The 12,600-nt window shown below is 53.7% G+C and overlaps 1 pseudogene; it reads left to right on the top strand.

Moving 5' to 3' along the window:
• Positions 1-12,600, top strand: part of LOC118391623 (tyrosine-protein kinase JAK2-like) — a 38,308-nt pseudogene that overhangs the window by 9,198 nt on the left and 16,510 nt on the right.

The raw sequence follows: 12,600 nt of genomic DNA, 5'->3' as shown, positions 1-12,600 counted from the left end.
CACTCCAATCCGCCCCCTCACTCCAATCCCCCCCCGCCTCACTCCAATCCACCCCCGCCTCACTCCCCCCCCCGCCTCACTCCAATCCACCCCCGCCTCACTCCAATCCACCCCCGCCTCACTCCAATCCACCCCCGCCTCACTCCAATCCCCCCCGCCTCACTCCAATCCGCCCCCGCCTCACTCCAATCCGCCCGCCTCACTCCAATCCGCCCCCGCCTCACTCCAATCCACCCGCCTCACTCCAATCCGCCCCCGCCTCACTCCAATCCACTCCACCCCCGCCTCACTCCAATCCACCCCCGCCTCACTCCAATCCACTCCAATCCATCCCGCCTCACTCCAATCCACCCCCGCCTCACTCCAATCCACGCCCGCCTCACTCCAATCCACCCCCGCCTCACTCCAATCCCCCGCCTCGCCTCACTCCAATCCACCCCCCGCCTCACTCAATCCACTCCACCCCCGCCTCGCCTCCTCCCTCCATCCCGCCTCCTCCAATCCATCCCCGCCTCACTCCAATCCACCCCGCCTCACTCCAATCCCACCCCCGCCTCAATCCAATCACCCCCGCCTCACTCCAATCCACCCCCGCCTCACTCCAATCCACCCACCCGCCTCACTCCAATCACCCCGCCTCACTCCAATCCACCCCCGCCAATCCACCCCCCCGCCTCCTCCAATCACCCGCCTCACTCCAATCCACCCCGCCTCACTCCAATCCACTCCACCCCCGCCTCACTCCAATCCACCCGCCTCACTCCAATCCACCCCCGCCTCACTCCAATCCACCCCCCCCGCCTCACTCCAATCCGCCCCCGCCTCACTCAATCCACTCCACCCGCCTCCTCCAATCCAACCCCCGCCTCACTCAATCCACCCCCGCCTCACTCAATCCACCCCGCCTCACTCCACCCCCGCCTCACTCCAATCCACCCCCCCGCCTCACTCCAATCCACTCCACCCCCGCCTCACTCCAATCCACTCCAATCCACTCCACCCCCACCTCACTCAATCCGCCCGCCTCACTCCAATCCGCCCCGCCTCCTCCAATCCGCCCGCCTCACTCCAATCCGCCCCGCCTCAAATCCACCCCCGCCTCCTCCACTCCACCCCCCTCACTCAATCAATCCACCAATCCACGCCCGCCTCACTCCAATCCGCCCCGCCTCACTCCAATCCACCCCGCCTCACTCAATCCACCCGCCTCACTCCCCGCCTCACTCCAATCACCCCCCCCTCACTCCAATCCCCCGCCTCACTCCAATCCAACTCCACCACCCGCCTCACTCCAATCCACCCCGCCTCACTCAATCGCCTCACTCAATCCGCCCCCGCCTCACTCCAATCCGCCCGCCTCACTCAATCCGCCCCCGCCTCCCAATCCGCCCCCGCCTCACTCCAATCCGCCCCCGCCTCACTCCAATCCGCCCCCGCCTCACTCCAATCCGCCCCCCCGCCTCAAATCCGCCCCGCCTCACTCCAATCCGCCCGCCTCACTCAATCCGCCCCCTCACTCCAATCCCCCGCCTCACTCCAATCCGCCCCCGCCTCACTCCAATCCGCCCCCGCCTCACTCCAATCCGCCACCCCCCCGCCTCCTCCACCACCCCAGCTCACCCAATCCCGCCTCACTCCACTCCATCCCGCCTCACTCCAATCCACCCCCGCCTCACTCCAATCCACCCCCGCCTCACTCCAATCCACGCCCGCCTCACTCCAATCCACCCCCGCCTCACTCCAATCCACCCCCGCCTCACTCCAATCCACCCCCGCCTCACTCCAATCCCCCGCCTCACTCCAATCCGCCCCCGCCTCACCCCCGCCTCACTCCAATCCACCCCCGCCTCACTCCAATCCACCCCCGCCTCACTCCAATCCACCCCCGCCTCACTCCAATCCGCCCCCGCCTCACTCCAATCCACCCCCGCCTCACTCCAATCCGCCCCCGCCTCACTCCAATCCGCCCCCGCCTCACTCCAATCCGCCCCCCGCCTCACTCAATCCGCCCCCGCCTCACTCCATCCGCCCCCGCCTCACTCCAATCCACTCCACCCGCCTCACTCAATCCACTCCACCCCCGCCTCCCAATCACCCCCGCCTCACTCCTCCATCCGCCTCACTCAATCACCCGCCTCACTCCAATCCCCCCCGCCTCACTCCAATCCACGCCATACTCCTCCAATCCACCCCCCGCCTCACTCCAATCCACCCCAGCCTCCTCCACCCCCGCCTCACTCCAATCCACCCCCGCCTCACTCCAATCCTCCACCCGCCTCACCAATCCACCCCCGCCTCACTCCAATCCACCCCCGCCTCACTCCACTCCATCCCGCCTCCTCCAATCCACCCCCGCCTCCTCCACTCCACCCCCCGCCTCAATCCAATCACCCCCGCCTCCTCCAATCCCCCGCCTCACTCCAATCCATCACCCCCCTCAATCCAGTCACCCCCGCCTCACTCCAATCCTTCCCCGCCTCAATCCACTCAATCCACTCACCCCCGCCTCACCTCCCACTCCAATCACCCCCGCCTCACTCCAATCCGCCTCACCCAATCGCCTCACAATCCCCAATCACTCGCCACTCGCCTCACTCCAATCCACCCGCCTCACTCCAATCCACCCCCGCCTCACTCCTCCAACTCAATCACCGCCTCACTCCAATCCACTCACCCCGCCTCACTCCAATCCCCCCGCCTCACTCCAATCCACCCGCCTCACTCCACTCCATCCGCCTCCTCCAATCACCCCCCGCCTCCTCCACCACCCCCGCCTCAGTCAATCACCCGCCTCACTCCAATCCGCCCCCGCCTCCTCCAATCCACTCCACCCCCGCCTCAATCCAATCCACCCGCCTCACTCCAATCCGCCCCCGCCTCACTCCAATCCACTCCACCCCGCCTCACTCCAATCCACTCCACCCGCCTCCATCCCCCCGCCTCACTCAATCCACTCCACCCCGCCTCACTCCAATCCACTCCACCCGCCTCACTCCATCTGCCCGCCTCACTCCAATCCACCCCCGCCTCACTCCAATCCACCCCCACCTCACTCAATCCCCCCTCACTCCAATCCGCCCGCCTCACTCCAATCCACTCCCCGCCCCGCCTCACTCCAATCCACCCCTCACTCCACTCCACCCCCCGCCTCACTCCAATCCACCCCCGCCTCACTCCAATCCCGCCGCCTCACTCCAATCCCTCACTCCACCCCCGCCTCACTCAATCCACCCCACCTCCTCACCCCCCGCCTCACTCCAATCCACCCGCCTCACTCCACCCCCCGCCTCACTCCAATCCACTCCACCCCCCGCCTCACTCCAATCCACCCCCTCACTCCTCCTCACCCCCGCCTCACTCCAATCCGCCCCGCCTCCTCGATCCAATCTCGCACGCCCGCCTCCTCAATCCACCCCCGCCTCCTCCAATCACCCCGCCTCACTCCACTCCACCCCGCCTCACTCCAATCCACCCGCCTCACTCAATCCCGCCCCGCCTCACTCCAATCCTCAATCCACCCGCCTCACTCAATCCACCCCGCCTCCTCAATCACCCGCCTCACTCACCCGCCTCACTCCAATCCACCCCCTCACTCAATCCGCCCCCGCCTCACCCCCGCCCCCGCCTCACTCCAATCCGCCCCCGCCTCACTCCAATCCGCCCCGCCTCACTCCAATCCGCCCCCGCCTCACTCCAATCCACCCCCGCCTCACTCCAATCCGCCCCCGCCTCACTCCAATCCGCCCCCGCCTCACTCCAATCCGCCCCCGCCTCACTCCAATCCGCCCGCCTCACTCCAATCCGCCCCCGCCTCACTCCAATCCACTCCACCCCCGCCTCACTCCAATCCACTCCACCCCCGCCTCAACCCCCTCCTCCACTCCATCCCGCCTCACTCCAATCCACCCCCGCCTCACTCCAATCCAGCAGTCACTCCAATCCACCCGCCTCACTCCAATCCACCCCCGCCTCACTCCTCCACCCGCCTCCTCCAATCCACCCGCCTCACTCCAATCCATCCACCCCCGCCTCACTCCAATCCACCCCACCCCGCCTCACTCCAATCCACCCCCGCCTCACTCCTCCATCCACCCCGCCTCCTCCTCCACCCCGCCTCAACCCCCCTCACTCCTCCCGCCTCACTCCAATCCACTCCACCCCCACCCTCAATCAATCCACCCCGCCTCACTCCAATCCGCCCGCCTCACTCCAATCCACTCCACCCCCGCCTCACTCCAATCCACTCCACCCCCCGCCTCACTCCAATCACCCCCGCCTCACTCCAATCCGCCGCCTCACTCCAATCCACCCCCCCGCCTCACTCCAATCCTCCACCCCCGCCTCACTCAATCCACCCCCGCCTCAATCCACCCCCGCCTCCCTCCAATCCACCCCCGCCTCCCAATCCGCCCCCGCCTCACTCAATCCACTCCACCCCCGCCTCACTCCATCACCCCCGCCTCACTCCAATCCACCCCCGCCTCACTCCAATCCAACCCGCCTCACAATCCACCCACCCCCCGCCTCCTCCAATCCACCCACCCCCGCCTCACTCCAATCCACCCACCCCCGCCTCACTCCACTCCACCCCCACCGCCTCACTCCCGCCCCGCCTCACTCCAATCCACTCCACCCCCGCCTCACTCCAATCCGCCCCGCCTCCTCAATCCACCCACCCCCGCCTCACTCCAATCCACTCCACCCCGCCTCACTCCCAATCCACTCCACGCCCGCCTCACTCCAATCCGCCCGCCTCACTCCAATCCACCCCAGCCCGCCTCACTCCAATCCACCCCAGCCCGCCTCACTCCAATCCACCCCCCCGCCTCACTCCAATCCACGCCCGCCTCACTCAATCCACTCACCCTGCCTCACTCCAATCCGCCCCGCCTCACTCCAAGCCCCGCCTCACCAATCCGCCCGCCTCACTCAATCCGCCCCGCCTCACTCCAATCCACTCCACCCCCGCCTCACCCCACCCCCGCCTCACTCCAATCACCCCCGCCTCACTCCAATCCGCCCCGCCTCACTCCAATCCACCCCCGCCTCACTCCAATCCAATCCACCCCCGCCTCACTCCAATCCACCCCAGCCCATGTTCTTAAAATCTGTATTGTGTTTGTTGTATCACATAATTCAGCTCTTTGCTGCTATTGATGCTAGTATGTAATGGACCCAATTGTAACTAAACAAATTCTTTCACCTTCCCTCCCTAGCTATAAGTCGTTCCTGCCCAAGGACATACGTGCCCATATCCAAGAGTACCATTTTGTGACCCGGAAGAGGATCCGCCATCGCTTCAGGAAGTTCATCCAGCAGTTCAGCCAGTGTAAAGCCACGGCTCGTGACCTCAAGCTCAAATACCTGGTAAACCTGGAGACGCTGCACCCAGCCTTCTACTCAGAGTGCTTCCGTGTCACTGAGTCCTTGGAAGGAGAGGTCACCATTGTCGTCACAGGAAACAACGGCATCCAGTGGTCCCGGGAGGAGGATAAGGAGGCAGAGAAGGTAGGGGGGAGAAGTAGCGTTCTCTTCTCTATTCTTCTTTCACTCTCTCTTCCTTTTTATTCTTGTTCCTTGTTGTCCTCGTCTTTTTCTTTCGTATTTTTCCTTCTCGTCTTCTCCTTTTATCTTTCTCTTTCCTGAAAGCACATATGACCTGTTGAGACAACCACAAAGGGGCTCGAGTTAGTCATGTGTTCAAATAGTCTCCTGTAATAATGTCGTAGAGAGTCAGAGAAAGGATGTTTGAAACGGTTGTGCATTCAGGGTGGCTGCTACTACTCTTACTCTCTCTCTCTCTCTCTCTCTCTCTCTCTCTATAGGGTTTCCAGATGTACTGTGATTTCCCTGAAGTTATTGACATCAGCATCAAACAAGCCAACAAGGATGGCTCTATCGAGAGTCGTATCGTCACCATCAACAGACAGGACAGTCAGACTCTGGTACGATGACTCTGCTAACCTCATAACTCAGACAGGGACAAGGACATAATTTGTATCTGAAATGACAAGCTATTTCCAATATAGTGCACTACTTTTGAGCAGGGCCATAGGGCGAAGTGCACTTTGTAGGGGAACAGGGTGACATTTTAGACTCAGACCAGCTGATATGTTAGATCAGAACAGGAACATGTCTCATGTATTATGCGTAACAGAGGACTGATCCACCCCTCCTCTTATCCTCCTCCATCTCTCTCTGCTACACAGGAGCTGGAGTTCCGTTCCCTGTCGGAGGCTCTGTCCTTTGTGTCTTTGGTGGATGGCTACTACCGGCTCATAGCCGACGCTCACCACTTCCTGTGTAAAGAGGTGGCGCCCCTAGGCTGCTGGAGGCCATTCAGAGTTACTGCCATGGTCCAGTCTCGTAAGTCTAGACTAGGCACATACTGTACAAACACAAGAACATCCACACACACATGACACGTGTACTAGGGGTGTGTGGCTCAGCAGGTTTGTTCACCCATCTGCAACCGCCCAACCTATATGTGATAACATGACAATCTGAGGCCTGCACCCTAACCCGCTAATATCGAAAATGCACAACAGTTGGCTAGTCGGAGACGGCGTAACGATTTGATAGCGGGTGCAGGACTTGTTTTGCCTGATATGTTAGATATGTTGCCCTAGAAGACTAAATAAACTATTTTAGGTGTCCGTGTCGGCTATTTGGCGTGTCGGCTATTTGGGGATTGGCGTGTCGGCTATTTGGCGGACGTACTGTTAGGCTCTAAAGTTTAGGCTTAAGCACTAATGACAGATCATCTAAAATAATTTCATGTAGCCTATAGATATAAATTGCACATTTATGCATTTTTAAAGGCATTGTCTTCTGTTTTTATTCAATCCGCAAATTGTCATGACCCTAAACCCGTTTGTCCCGCGGATATAACCCTGTCAACCCCCTCATCACTAACTTGTACATATACAAGCACATATATACGCATATATACGCACATATATACGCACATATATACGCACATATATACGCACATATATACGCACATATATACGCACATATATACGCACATATATACGCACATATACACATATATACACGCACATATACACGCACATATATACGCACATATATACGCACATATATACGCACATATATACGCACATATACACATATATACGCACATATATACGCACATATATACGCACATATATACGCACATATATACGCACATATATACGCACGCACATATACGACTATGACTATATACGCACATATATACCATATCTGTTCTGTCTCTCTATCCTCAGGATGGACTTACACGCACATATACACGCACATATATCGGTAAGCGCACATGCGGCACATCTGGGGGAATCAAACGGTCTGTACATCCACATATATACGCACATATATACGCACATATATACGCACATATATACGCACATATACACGCACATATACACGCACATATATACGCACATATACACGCACATATACACGCACATATACACGCACATATACACGCACATATATACGCACATATACACGCACATATACACGCACATATACACGCACATATATACGCACATATATACGCACATATATACGCACGCACAAACTATGACTGACCATATCTGTTCTGTCTCTCTATCCTCAGGATGGACTTTGCTGGTAAGCTGCGGCGGTCTGGGAATCAAAAGGGTCTGTACATCCTCCGTAGCAGCCCTAAGGACTACAACAAATACTTCCTGTCTTTTGTAGTGGGCGTGAGTATAATACCATACAGGTTGAAAGACATGCTGCTAAGTGTGTTTAGTCCAGGACCCTTCAGTGTTTCCAGATCTGAACGGGTCTGGATAGGTATGCAGGCGTACTGGTGCAGCTTTCACCATATTTCTAACACCTTACATATCTACAAACTTTGAAGGGTAAGGACCAATAGGGAGTGGTAGGGTGCATATCTGATCTGTGTCCCCCTGCAGTGTGACAGCCTAGTTGAGTACAAGCACTGCCAGATAGTGAAGACGGATCAGGAGACTACATCCTCTCTGGGGCCACGAAGAGTTTTGCTTCTCTGAGGGAGCTGCTCCACCGCTACCAGAAGGAAGCTCTGCGCTCTGACGGACACATCTTCCAGTTCACCAAGTGCTGCCCGCCTAAAGCGAAAGGTGAGGAGGTCAGGGAATAAGGGTCATAGCTGTGTTTTGTGATTAAAACAATATCATAAACTGTGGGCTGACTCAGCTCTCCAGCCACACTCAACACTAAGTCTATATTCTCACAGTAGTTTGATGAACAATGTTGTCATGTTGTGTTGCTACCATGCTGTGTTGTCATGTGTTGCTGCCATGCTATGTTGTTGTCTTCGGTCTCTTTATATAGTGGTGTCTCTCTTGTCGTGATGTGTGTTTTGTTCTATATTTTTATTTACTGTATTTTTAATCCCAGGCCCTTGTCCCCGCAGGAGGCCTTTTGGTAGGCCGTCATTGTAAATAAGAATTTGTTCTCAACTGACTTGTCTAGTTAACTATATAAAAATAATGCACTATTGTTTAAAAGGAGAGTGTGTTTAGTCCAGACCCCAAACAAATTCTTATTTTCAATGACGGCCTAGGAACAGTGGGTTAACTGCCTGTTCAGGGGCAGAAACGACAGATTTGTACCTTGTCAGCTCGGGGATTTGAACTTGCAACCTTTTAGTTACTAGTCCAACACTCTAACCACTAGGCTACGCTACCGTCCCGGCAGTATTATAGTCCGAGCTCTTGTAAAATGATCATCATCTAGGTCATAACGTTCAAGAGGGTTTATTTTGGTCATGTATGTTCACCATGATGTTCAATTCCCTTGTCTATAGTCAAACACAACAGAAACACACTTAGGTTACACGTACTGTACATAACATTATGCTGTGTCACATTCAGTCCCAGTCTAAAGTTTGGACACTCCTACTCATTGAAGTGTTTTTATTTTATTTAGACTATTTTCTACATTGTATAATAATAGTGAAGACATCAAAACTATGAAATAACACATATGGAATCATGTTGTAACCAAAGAAGTGTTAAACAAATCAAAATATATTTGAGATTTGAGATTTTGCAAAGTAGCCACCCTTTGCCTTGTTGACAGCTTTGCACACCCTGTTCAGGGTCTACCTAAGCTGTCCCACTTGTTTTTGTTTAGCGTTTAAAACCTTTTTTGCTGCGGTATGCCCTAATGAATAAGACCTATAAATAATACTAGATGATGTACTTCTAACTCACCTAACGTCCTCGTCTCTGTGTTCCCTGTATCTGCAGACAAGTCTAACCTGTTGGTGTGCCGCAGTAACCAGGGTGCTGAGGTTCCCCTGTCCCCCTCTCTGCACAGACACAACATCAGCCAGATGGTCTTCCACAAGATACGCAAGGAGGATCTTGTCATCGTAAGATTACCTCTCTGTCACTCACTCTCCTTCTCCTTCAGCCATGACTGAAAGGTCCTTTAACAACCCTCCAGACGTCACCATTCTGTAAACTTCTGGCCCTTCTTTGGACACTGTTAACAGCCCTCCAGACGACACCATTCTGTAAACTTCTGGCCCTTCTTTGGACACTGTTAACAACCCTCCAGACGTCACCATTCTGTAAACTTCTGGCCCTTCTTTGGACACTGTGTTAACAACCCTCCAGACGACACCATTCTGTAAACTTCTGGCCCTTCTTTGGACACTGTTAACAACCCTCCAGACGACACCATTCTGTAAACCTCTGGCCCTTCTTTGGACACTGTTAACAACCCTCCAGACGACACCATTCTGTAAACTTCTGGCCCTTCTTTGGACACTGTTAACAGCCCTCCAGACGACACCATTCTGTAAACCTCTGGCCCTTCTTTGGACACTGTTAACAGCCCTCCAGACGACACCATTCTGTAAACTTCTGGCCCTTCTTTGGACACTGTTAACAGCCCTCCAGACGACACCATTCTGTAAACTTCTGGCCCTTCTTTGGACACTGTGTTAACAACCCTCCAGACGTCACCATTCTGTAAACTTCTGGCCCTTCTTTGGACACTGTTAACAGCCCTCCAGACGACACCATTCTGTAAACTTCTGGCCCTTCTTTGGACACTGTTAACAGCCCTCCAGACGACACCATTCTGTAAACTTCTGGCCCTTCTTTGGACACTGTTAACAGCCCTCCAGACGACACCATTCTGTAAACCTCTGGCCCTTCTTTGGACACTGTTAACAACCCTCCAGACGAGCTTCAATGCCATACAGCTCTCCTTCCATGGCCTCCAACTGCTCTTAAATACAAGTAAAACAAAATGCATGCTCTTCAACCGTTCGCTGGCCCTCGCTTCACACTCGTCGCCAAAGCCACTGGCTCCAGGTCATCTACAAGACCCTGCTAGGTAAAGTCCCCCCTTATCTCAGCTCGCTGGTCACCATAGCAGCACCCACCGGTAGCACGCGCTCCAGCAGGTATATCTCTCTGGTCACCCCCAAAACCAGTTCTTCCTTTGGCCGCCTCTCCTTCCAGTTCTCTGCTGCAAATGACTGGAACGAACTACAAAAAACTGGAAACACTTATCTCCCTCACTAGCTTTAAGCACCAGCTGTCAGAGCAGCTCACAGATCACTGCACCTGTACATAGCCCATCTATAATTTAGCCCAAACAACTGCCTCTCCCCTACTGTATTTTTATTTCGCTCTTTGCACCCCATTATTTCTCGTCTACTTTGCACATTCTTCCACTGCAAATCTACCATTTCAGTGGTTTACTTGCTATATTGTATTTACTTCGCCACCATGGCCTTTTTTTGCCTTTACCTCATCTCACCTCATTTGCTCACATTGTATATAGACTTATTTTTCTACTGTATGATTGACTGTATGTTTGTTTTACTCCATGTGTAACTCTGTGTCGTTGTATGTGTCGAACTACTTTGCTTTATCTTGGCCAGGTCACAATTGTAAATGAGAATTTGTTCTCAACTTGCCTACCTGGTTAAATAAAGGTGAAATTAATTAACATTCCTGTCATGGTGTAATGACCTCTTTCACCTGTGACACGGTCACATACACCTGCATGTACCTGCAGACATTGCCACTCACACACATGATAGAGGACTTCAATCAGAGACTGAATTGTTTCTCCTTAGCTGGTTCAGGTGAAATGGTGGCATGAGATCTCAACTATGACATGAATAATGTAGGTTAATAAAATATACATAGAAATTAACACTCACAAATACAATTGAAATAAGGGGCGGATGTGTTGGCATCATCACAACATCTTTGGATGACCAGGAGAGGATCTCAGACCCGGTGTTCCCTGTGTGTTACAGAAAGACAGTCTGGGTCAGGGGCGTTTACTAAGATCTTCTGTGGCGTGAGGAAGGAGCTGGGAGACTACGGAGAGATTCACCAGATGGACGTCCTTGTTAAGATCCTGGATAAGGCTCACCGAAACTACTCTGAGGTTGGTCGAGAACCTCTCCTCAACTCCAGCCAACAACATGTAGTGTTAAGGAGATGGACTTGGGAGTTTTTTTTGCATTGGTTCTTGAAAGGGACATGACTCTTCCATTGCAGTCATTTTATTTAGCACAATGTTTTGCCAATTAATGTGTTAATTTTCTATGTTTGATTACATTTCCTACGATACAATATTTAACTCTGTCTGACGGCTCTTCTCTCTCTTCTCTCCAGTCGTTCTTTGAAGCCGCCAGTATGATGAGCCAGCTATCCCATAAGCACCTGCTCCTCACCTATGGCGTGTGTGTCTGCGGAGAGGAGAGTAAGTGACATTACCAAACTAAATTATACCTCTGACCGTTTTACCTCTGTTAGCCTCCCTCTACCTCCATCCCAACCTTTTCCTCTGTTAGTCTACCTCCATCCCAACCTTTTCCTCTGTTAGCCTCCCTCTACCTCCATCCCAACCGTTTCCTCTGTTAGCCTCCCTCTACCTCCATCCCAACCTTTTCCTCTGTTAGTCTAGCTCCATCCCAACCTTTTCCTCTGTTAGTCTACCTCCATCCCAACCTTTCCTCTGTTAGTCTACCTCCATCCCAACCTTTTCCTCTGTTAGTCTACCTCCATCCCAACCTTTTCCTCTGTTAGTCTACCTCCATCCCAACCTTTTCCCTCTGTTAGTCTACCTCCATCCCAACCTTTTCCTCTGTTAGTCTACCTCCATCCCAACCTTTTCCTCTGTTAGTCTCCCTCTACCTCCATCCCAACCTTTTCCTCTGTTAGTCTACCTCCATCTCAACCTTTTCCTGTTAGTCTACCTCCATCCCAACCTTTTCCTCTGTTAGTCTACCTCTACCTCCATCCCAACCTTTTCCTCTGTTAGTCTACCTCCATCCCAACCTGTTTCCTCTGTTAGTCTACCTCTACCTCCATCCCAACCTTTTCCTCTGTTAGTCTACCTCCATCCCAACCTTTTCCTCTGTTAGTCTACCTCTACCTCCATCCCAACCTTTTCCTCTGTTAGTCTACCTCCATCCCAACCTTTTCCTCTGTTAGTCTACCTCTCCTCCTTTTCCTCTGTTAGTCTCCCTCATCCCAACCTTTTCCTGTTAGTCTACCTCCATCCCAACCTTTTCCTCTGTTGGTCTACCTCCATCCCAACCTTTTCTCT

This window comes from Oncorhynchus keta, unplaced genomic scaffold (assembly GCF_023373465.1).
Source record: "Oncorhynchus keta strain PuntledgeMale-10-30-2019 unplaced genomic scaffold, Oket_V2 Un_contig_3604_pilon_pilon, whole genome shotgun sequence".
Classification (NCBI taxonomy): Eukaryota; Metazoa; Chordata; class Actinopteri; order Salmoniformes; family Salmonidae; genus Oncorhynchus; species Oncorhynchus keta.
This window is presented reverse-complemented; position numbering and strand designations above follow the sequence as displayed.